Here is a 7759-nt window from a genome sequence, read left to right on the forward strand (position 1 = left end):
CTGTGCTTTCACCATCACTGCCAGCCTTGACACGAGCTCGATGATGGGCTCTCTGTCCTCCTCCTTCAACCCATTCAGCAGCATCGACAACGCCATGGCCAGTTCGGCTGGGCTCCGCGGACAGCGGTGGCGGCGGCTGTTTCTGCTCCGGGACTGCTCTGGCTACGGGCTCCCGCCGCGCTGCAGCACCCTGGACTGTCCTGGCGTCTAGCTCGCCTCAGCCTCCGTGCCTCAGGCTCGTCTCCGCAGCACCGCCCCACGCCCCGCGCGCCTGACTCTAAGGCTCTGAGGCGGCCTCAGCCCCGGCCCCTTCAAGTCGCGGGGGCGGGGTGCCGGGGCATTAAAGACATTTTTAATCTTCACCGGAGTTTAGCCATAAGCATTCAAAGGAATTGCTTAACTTTTCTTTGTGAATAGTTTTATTTAAAATTGATGAAATTTAAAAAGTTATGTTTGAGTTATGAAGTGTGGAACCTGTTTTCAGTGCATTTGCTCTTCCACTTAAAAACAAATTCAAGTAACGCTTTATAGAACACCATTCTGTTGATTTTTGTCAGTGGTTGGGTTATTTATTCTCTGGGATAACAGAATGTTCTGCAAACATGGCTGGTGTCAAAGCTGTATTGCTATCTGATTCACTTCAGGGTCATTTAAAGTAAGCCTAAATGCCAGTAGGGTGGTGATGTTTCAGCAAATTTCTAGGAAGGAACATCGGTACTAATATTGCACTCTCAGTAGCAATCAGATAGTCCCGGGTCTGACTCTGTGCCGACATCCCCATCATCTTCAGGAAAAAAGTCACCCCTCCCACCACCGCCATTCTGTGAGCACACGGGCACCCCTTCTGTCTCTGGTACCCTATTGTGTCAACATACCCTATTGTGTCAACACTTCATTTGTTCTTCCAGGAGTTTTGGAAAGTAGGGTTAGGCATTAGTTTTCATAGAAAGAGATTAAATGCACATGGGCCCCCAGCAGTCTCAAATGGTAGTAAATCAGTGGCTGCCTGGAAGCTGGGTGTTAGCGCCTTAAATGCTACAGGCAGTGGTATGTCTTTTAATTGAACTCTTGCTAGAATGGTGTATGCTCCCAGGATGGTCACATGTGCGTTCTCTGTTCCATTCAGCACATGCTTAGCGTGGTGTAGCTGCTTTACAGCGTGGAGTCTGTGTGGTACTGATGTGCCTTCCTTCCCCTCCACCCTCCTCAAGTTGTGTCCATGCGTCAGTAGAGCCGTGCGTGGGGGAGGGGGTGTGTGTCTCCAGATCATCCCCATACCCAAATGGAAGAGTTTAGGAGTGTTTGCATTTGGGGTTGCCTTTCTTACAAATCCTCTATCAAGAGTAGAATGGCATCCCATATACATGTGAAAACTATAGCATAACTTTTCAAATTTCACCAAAGTAACATCTCACTTTGTTTATTTTCTAAGAAGTACAACCTAACACCTCAATCCTGGAAGTTACTGGCCAACAAAGCTACTCAAGGGGCTGGTGCTGGACTCCTGGAGGGTAGGGAGAGGGGACAGCTGGGTCGCATGACATAGACAGTTTTAGTCTTAGGGATCTCACACCTGGTCACACGTCATCTGCACGTCTGTTTAAAAGGCATTAATGTTAGGGGTCTGCTGCATTTGTGTCTTGCACTTTCTCGTTTGTATGGTTTTCAGATTGTTGTGGCATACATACAGTTTTATCCTGTGTCCTTACTGAATGATACCTGTTCCTCTGATGGCCGCAGAACTTCCAGCTGACCTCTCTTCACGCTGCATTCAGTAGGAACTGTGCCGCATGTTACGGAAACCTTCCCTTCCTTGGGGCTGTGAAGGTGGCTTCTGGTTCTCCGCGTTCTGAACAATGCTGTGTAGTGTCAGGCCTTTTCTGTGCTGAAGCTTCCTTCCTGTGTTTCGTGTGTTAACAGATGTGGGCAAACGGTGGGATTCGGGGTCTGAGGCGGATGCAGGAGCTGGTCTGCCCTCTTCACTGCAGGGCAGCCCCTGCCCTCTCCTCCCCAGTGTGCTCAGGAGCACCGCCTTCTTCGCGGTTCTCCAGTGCTCCCTTCTCTTCCTCCACTGCTCTTCTGCACTTGTTCCCTCTGTGCCTTTCCCTGCTGCTTGGAGAGACTCGCCTCTCGCAGGCTTCACGGGGCAGTCGCTGAGTTCTTTCCTGCGTGTGGCACAGGGAAGCTGTGGGGAGCGGCCAGCTCCAGCAGGCAGGGCGGGCCAGAGTCCTCTGCTCTCAGCCGCTCATGCCTTTGAGGGCAGGGCTGCTGCTCTTTCTATGAAGTGCTGCTGCGTTTACTCTCCAGTTTCCTGAAGATCAGTCTCTGAACTGCTTTTTAAAAGCATATAAGTACTATCCAAAAACCAAGACTGTGGATTAGGTAAATTGATGTTAAGTATGTGTCAGAATTTATCGGTGGCAAGGGAACTAGTGGGTGACAGAAGAATGTATGGTAAAGAAAGTATGAACATGGAAGGGTTATATAGGTGGGAAGGAGGATGCTACATAGGCAGCTAATTAAGGAAATGAATACACACACAGTTTCATTTCACAGTCATAAAAATGTGTCCACATCAGGTATTAAAACAGAAGTCTGTGAGAAGATGGTATGAAATGACAAATGGCCCAGCAGAGAAAACAGAAAACCCATCCAGAAAGCAGATCCTGAGCCTCAGGGTGGGCATGCAGTTACCAATAGCAGCACAAGAGACAGGCAGCAGACATTTGATGAGCGCCTGGCAGAGACTTGTTCTAGTTTAACTGCCTACTTTCAGTGATATGTCTCAAGCTGCAAAGATACAGAATATAGCTTTTCCATTTCTTAGTTTGAGGGACATTTGCTTTCTTCTGATAGTGTGTAGGTAAGAGGACTGGAAAACCCAGTCTTATGGCCTGAAGTGATTACTTGATTATAGGTGGTGGGACTTGCCAGAAATGGCTTCCTGGTCAAGTAATTCAGATAAGTTTATTTCCTGCTCAGTAAGAAAAAAAAGTCTGGAGGCCAGGCATCAGGGCTGCTGGGGCATCTCTGAGGCACTGGTGCTACGAGCAAGCAGGAGAATGGTCCTATTGCCTGGGGAGGGGGAGGTTGGGGGGACAGGCACCTGAAGCAGAGAAAACATCATTTACACTCTTGTTTTTCTCTCAGATTTAGAGAAATAGCGGGATCCTTAGAAGCAGCACTTACAGATGTCCTGGAAGATGCACCAGGTAACATCCTCAGAGTGACAAAGGCTATCGTTAAGCGGGCTAATTCCTTTCATCAAGTCTTCTTGGTGGCCTTGGCGCCCTGGGAGCACTTTGACCTTTTGCTGTCTTCCAGCAGTGTTGCTTGCTCAGTTGTGTCCAACTCTTTGCAACCTCATGGATTGTGGCCTACCAGGCTCCTCTGTCCATGAAATTTTCCAAGCAAGAATACTGGAGTGGGTTGCCATTCCTGACCCAGGGATCAAACCCAGGTCTCCTGCATTGCATGCAGATGATTTACCGTCGGAGCCACCGGGGAAGTAAGTTAGACCCTGAAGATACAGTTTAAGTTCTTTTTTAAAAAAAGGTTTCTAGAGCTTCCGGCTGTATAGAGACGATGTAAAGGATCCTTTAAGAACACGAGAAGAAGACCACATTTTCGTTTCTGAATATAATGTGTCAAGGGGGTATAACCCCTGCTGTGCTTAAGTGACAGCCTTTTTTTGTAGCCTTGTGGCTACCCTCTGCTTCCCTCTCAAGCTGAGGTAGAGGATCAGAATTACCCTCCCCTCCAGAGGATGACTCTCAGCTCGGACTGCTGCCTCAGGCCTCCAGAGCCCTTGGCCCAGTCCTGGGACAGTGGGCGGGTGACTGGGGTCAGCCTACACTTTCCAGACGTGTTTGCATCTAGTCATGCATTAGGCGTCCCTGGTGACTGCTCACCTAGGTGGCTGTTCCTGTAGCCACAAAGCTCCACTCCACTGTGCTCCCATTTGTGCGGCCAAGTTCCATCTAAACTGCACTCTTTTAGCCTCAAAAGTTTATTTTCAGCTGTCTTTGCAAAAGTAGCCATGTGTAATTGACTTCCTGTATTTAAATAGCATATTCAGGAGTAGAAGAGAAGACAGGACAAATTCAAAACCAAAGATTAAACCCTTGCAAATGACTGCCACTCCAATTCGCATTTGTTGCTTTATTATAAAGTACTTGTTAACTGATTATTTCTGATTGTTATATATGTTTAATATGCATCAAATACCTGGGAGAAGGAGTCATGTAGAATGAGAACGCAGCGTTACAGGCCTCTTGGCTGTCCACTCTACCTCCCTAAATCTTCGCTGACCTCATAGGATTCTTCAGAATGTCATTGGCTTCACTCTTGGCTTGTCCGTTGAAGATTTTAGCTGTTAGCCCTTCTGCTGTGACTCCTTAACTGTGTGTTTTTACCTCTAACTGGAAGCTCGTATCGCCTTTTGGCTTCTCATAGGACGTGGAGCAGCCTTCAGAGGTGCTGGTCTGACAAGATGTTCTTGCCGCTGCTGGCGCATCGTCTGTGGAGACTGACGCTGCAGATTCTGGCGCGGTACTCCATATTTGTCAAGGAGGTGAGGGCTGGCTGGTGCTCATCCCTAATCAAGACTGAAATGAATTAAAGATAAGTTAAGCTAAACATGCCAAGATTTTTAAAGCCCATCTGGTCATGAAAGGTTGATGCAAGGGCTATAGTCCAACTTCCCAAGTTTCTATCAGTTTCACTGGATTTCCTTTTCACTCTTGTTTATGTGACCTTTAGGGGCATCAGTTGTCACATATTCATTGCTTTGTCCTTTTGAAAAGCACCACATTGACCTCATTTTCCCTTAGAAAAACCAGAATCTTTGTATGGTGCCTCTAATATAGAGGCACCATAAAACAGAGATGATCATTTTAATGGAGATGATAAAAATATGCATATTTTTTCCTTAATATTTGGAAATTAGGTCGTAAAGTTGATTAACCTTCCCTTTGTTTCAGAAACCCTTTTCAGCTTGGCTGTATTAGGTATTCACATGCCTATGATGACTGATTAGTTTTTGTGCATAAAGCCACAGGAGCATTCATGTGGTCCAGTGCTGAGCACCTGGCCCCACCAGGTCCGCTCCAGGTCTCAGAGATGCCTGCTGCACAGACAGCTCAGTGATAGACACACACCCCGGCCAGTGCAAGGTGATGAGTATAAGAGAGCGTGAGTGGAAGTGTAGGAAAGATGACATGGAGAAGCCATCATCCATGGACACGGAAGCACTCTGTCAACTGGAGGAGAGTGTTTCAGTGGAAAAAGCACAGGCTTCAAGTCAAAGTCAGACCTTGGCCCTGCTGCTCTTTAATTTTGTGGTCTTAGGGAAATTGGCTGAATCTCAGGTTCTTCGTCTGTAAAATAGGAACACAGCTTCTACATGTGCTTGTTGTGAGGTGAGGAGTAAAGAGATTTCTTGCCCAGAAAACTGATAACGAAGGTGCCCAGCAGATAATGGTGCTCCATCCAAGTTCCTCTCCTCTTCCTCCTTTGCCTCCCTCTACTCAGAGGAGTCTCAGTAGAGCACCCTGCCCTGTGAAACTGTTCATGAAGATCGTGCAGTTCCTGGGACACCGTGGACTTGATATGATCCTCTGAGGCCTGGGCTTGCTTCATCATCCCCAGCAAGATGCCAGCCAGTGATTATTCTTACACCTAGAATATTCCATTCTTTTCTCAATGCAAGTGCTCTTCTCTTAGGTTTTTTTCCCTTGTAGCAGTCCATTATGCAGAGAACACTTATGTCATTTGTATTATTTGAAGCATAATTGAGGTTGAGACTTTTATTTTTTATCCTTATGATAATAATTTATTAAGTAAATACAGTAAATTGTTTACCTTAAGCAGTTAATTAACTTTTTAAAACCTATGATGTTCTGGATCTTAATTTTCCTTTAGTTTCAGGACCTCTTGCTTTCTTTCTAACTTAAGTCAAGGAGGGGAAATTGCACATAGGGTCAAAGTTTGTCCTGTTTGTGTTTTTCACACCTACCTGGAGAGACAGGATGTGGTATCCTTTCTTGAGTTAACTTTCACTTAATACTTTGTAGACAGCTGGCATTTTGTGTTGAGTTACATGCTCATGTATCTTGCAGGTGGAAACATTTTATCACTGAAATCCTTTTTCAGCTTTTACTCGGGCCCATCTCTAATGAAAGTGCTAAGGATATTAAAAAGCCTTTGGAAACTGGCAGCAAAGATCTTTCTATCACCCAAGGAAATTGCAAAGACCAAGCAAGTGGCCCTTCTGAAACAAAGCCCATCGTCTCCATTTCCAGCACTCCACTTGTCTATGTGGTCACAGACCTGGACAGGCTTCAGGAGCAGGTGAGCCTGTGTCGCAGAGGATTCTAAGTGTGGGGTTCAGTGTTCTCACTGTCTGGCCTCATGGGGTTTAGACTTGTGGGCCCAGGGCCCCTGAGAGAGAGCATCCTTTTCCCTCCCTCTGGTGTTGCCTCCACCCCTGACTGGCATGCTGTCCTCCTTGGGGAGCAGCCTGTCTACCACATGCCTGCCTGGAGCCCTGGCTTCCCCTGAGCAGTGACGCCACAGGCCACAGGCCAGGGCAAGCCAGGCCCTCATTAGCTCAGCTCACTCTGTGGAGCCATGGTCTTTAACATTTTTTTTTTACCATTAACAGAACTTTGTTTAAGAACAGAATGTGTTTAAGTGTTCTGATACATAATTCTGCTTTTTTCAGGTTTAAGTGTTTTGTGGTGCTTGGACAAATACTGTATGTGTTGAGCAAAAACATGGTCTTTATCATAAGGTTCTTTTGGTATTGAGGGGAGCTACAGAATAGTGTTAATAGCTGTGAAAATACGATTTTCCATGTTGTTGAATTATTTTCTACTGAAAGCATTAATTAAGAATTTTGTTTTCTTCTGATGAAAGTTACTGAAAGTTTCAAGTATAGTTTTATCATTAATTAATAACATTCTAGAGCTGTAGGTGCATATAGAATTGTCTCTTTGATTAATAAAAAGTAACTGAATATATAAAGTGCATACTTATTTCAGCTTAGAAAGCATGCGAGGGCTTATGAGAGCATGGGAGGATGTGCAAGAATTTGCGATGCCATTCGAGGGTGTGCAAGGATGTGCAAGGCTGTGTGAGACTTGGCAAGCAAGTGCAACAGTGTGCAACACTTTGCAAAGCTGTGCAAAAGTGTGCAAGGGCGTGTGAGAGTGTGAGATAGCTTTTCATGGTGTGCAAGGGTGTAAAGATGTGCATCTACATGTGAGTCTGTGCAAGTGTGTGAGGGTATGTGAGGATTCACGAGTGTGCAAGGGCATGTGAGGAGTGTGCAAGAGCATGCCATGATGTGCAAGAGCATATGAGGATGTGTGAGGGTGTGCATGGCTGTGTGAATGCGTGAAAGGCCATGCAAGGACGTGTGATGGTATGCAGGACTTACAAGGCCATGCAAGGACATTCAAGGGCTGAGCAGGCAAGGCCATGTGAAGGCATGCAAGTGCATGTGAGGACATGAGAGAGCTTGTGAAGACATGCAAGAATAAGCGCACATGGGCAAGGGCATTCTAGGGCATGCATGAGCATGTAGGGTGTGTGAGAGCATGCAGGGATGTGCAAGAGCATGTGAGGATGTGCGAGTGTGGGCGATGGTATACTAGGGCATGCACAGGCATGTGAGGTCATGTGAGAGTGTGCGAGGGCATGCGAGTGCATGTGGGGATGTGTGAGAGCATGCAAGGGTGTGCAAGAGCATGTGAGT

At 46.5% G+C, this 7759-nt stretch overlaps 1 long non-coding RNA gene across 6 annotated transcripts; it reads left to right on the forward strand.

Moving 5' to 3' along the window:
* Positions 1 to 6: 6 nt before the first annotated feature.
* On the forward strand, positions 7 to 7026 carry LOC110122679 (uncharacterized). Of its 6 annotated transcripts, none has more exons than XR_011485935.1 (3): positions 7 to 3508; positions 4456 to 4573; positions 6120 to 7026. It is a non-coding gene; the product is annotated as an uncharacterized lncRNA (long non-coding RNA). The 6 variants fall into 6 exon arrangements; XR_011485934.1 differs by having other exon boundaries at positions 7 to 3212; positions 3328 to 4573; XR_011485933.1 differs by having other exon boundaries at positions 7 to 3212.
* Positions 7027 to 7759: the final 733 nt, after the last annotated feature.

This window comes from Odocoileus virginianus, unplaced genomic scaffold (genome assembly GCF_023699985.2).
Source record: "Odocoileus virginianus isolate 20LAN1187 ecotype Illinois unplaced genomic scaffold, Ovbor_1.2 Unplaced_Scaffold_3, whole genome shotgun sequence".
Lineage (NCBI taxonomy): Eukaryota > Metazoa > Chordata > Mammalia > Artiodactyla > Cervidae > Odocoileus > Odocoileus virginianus.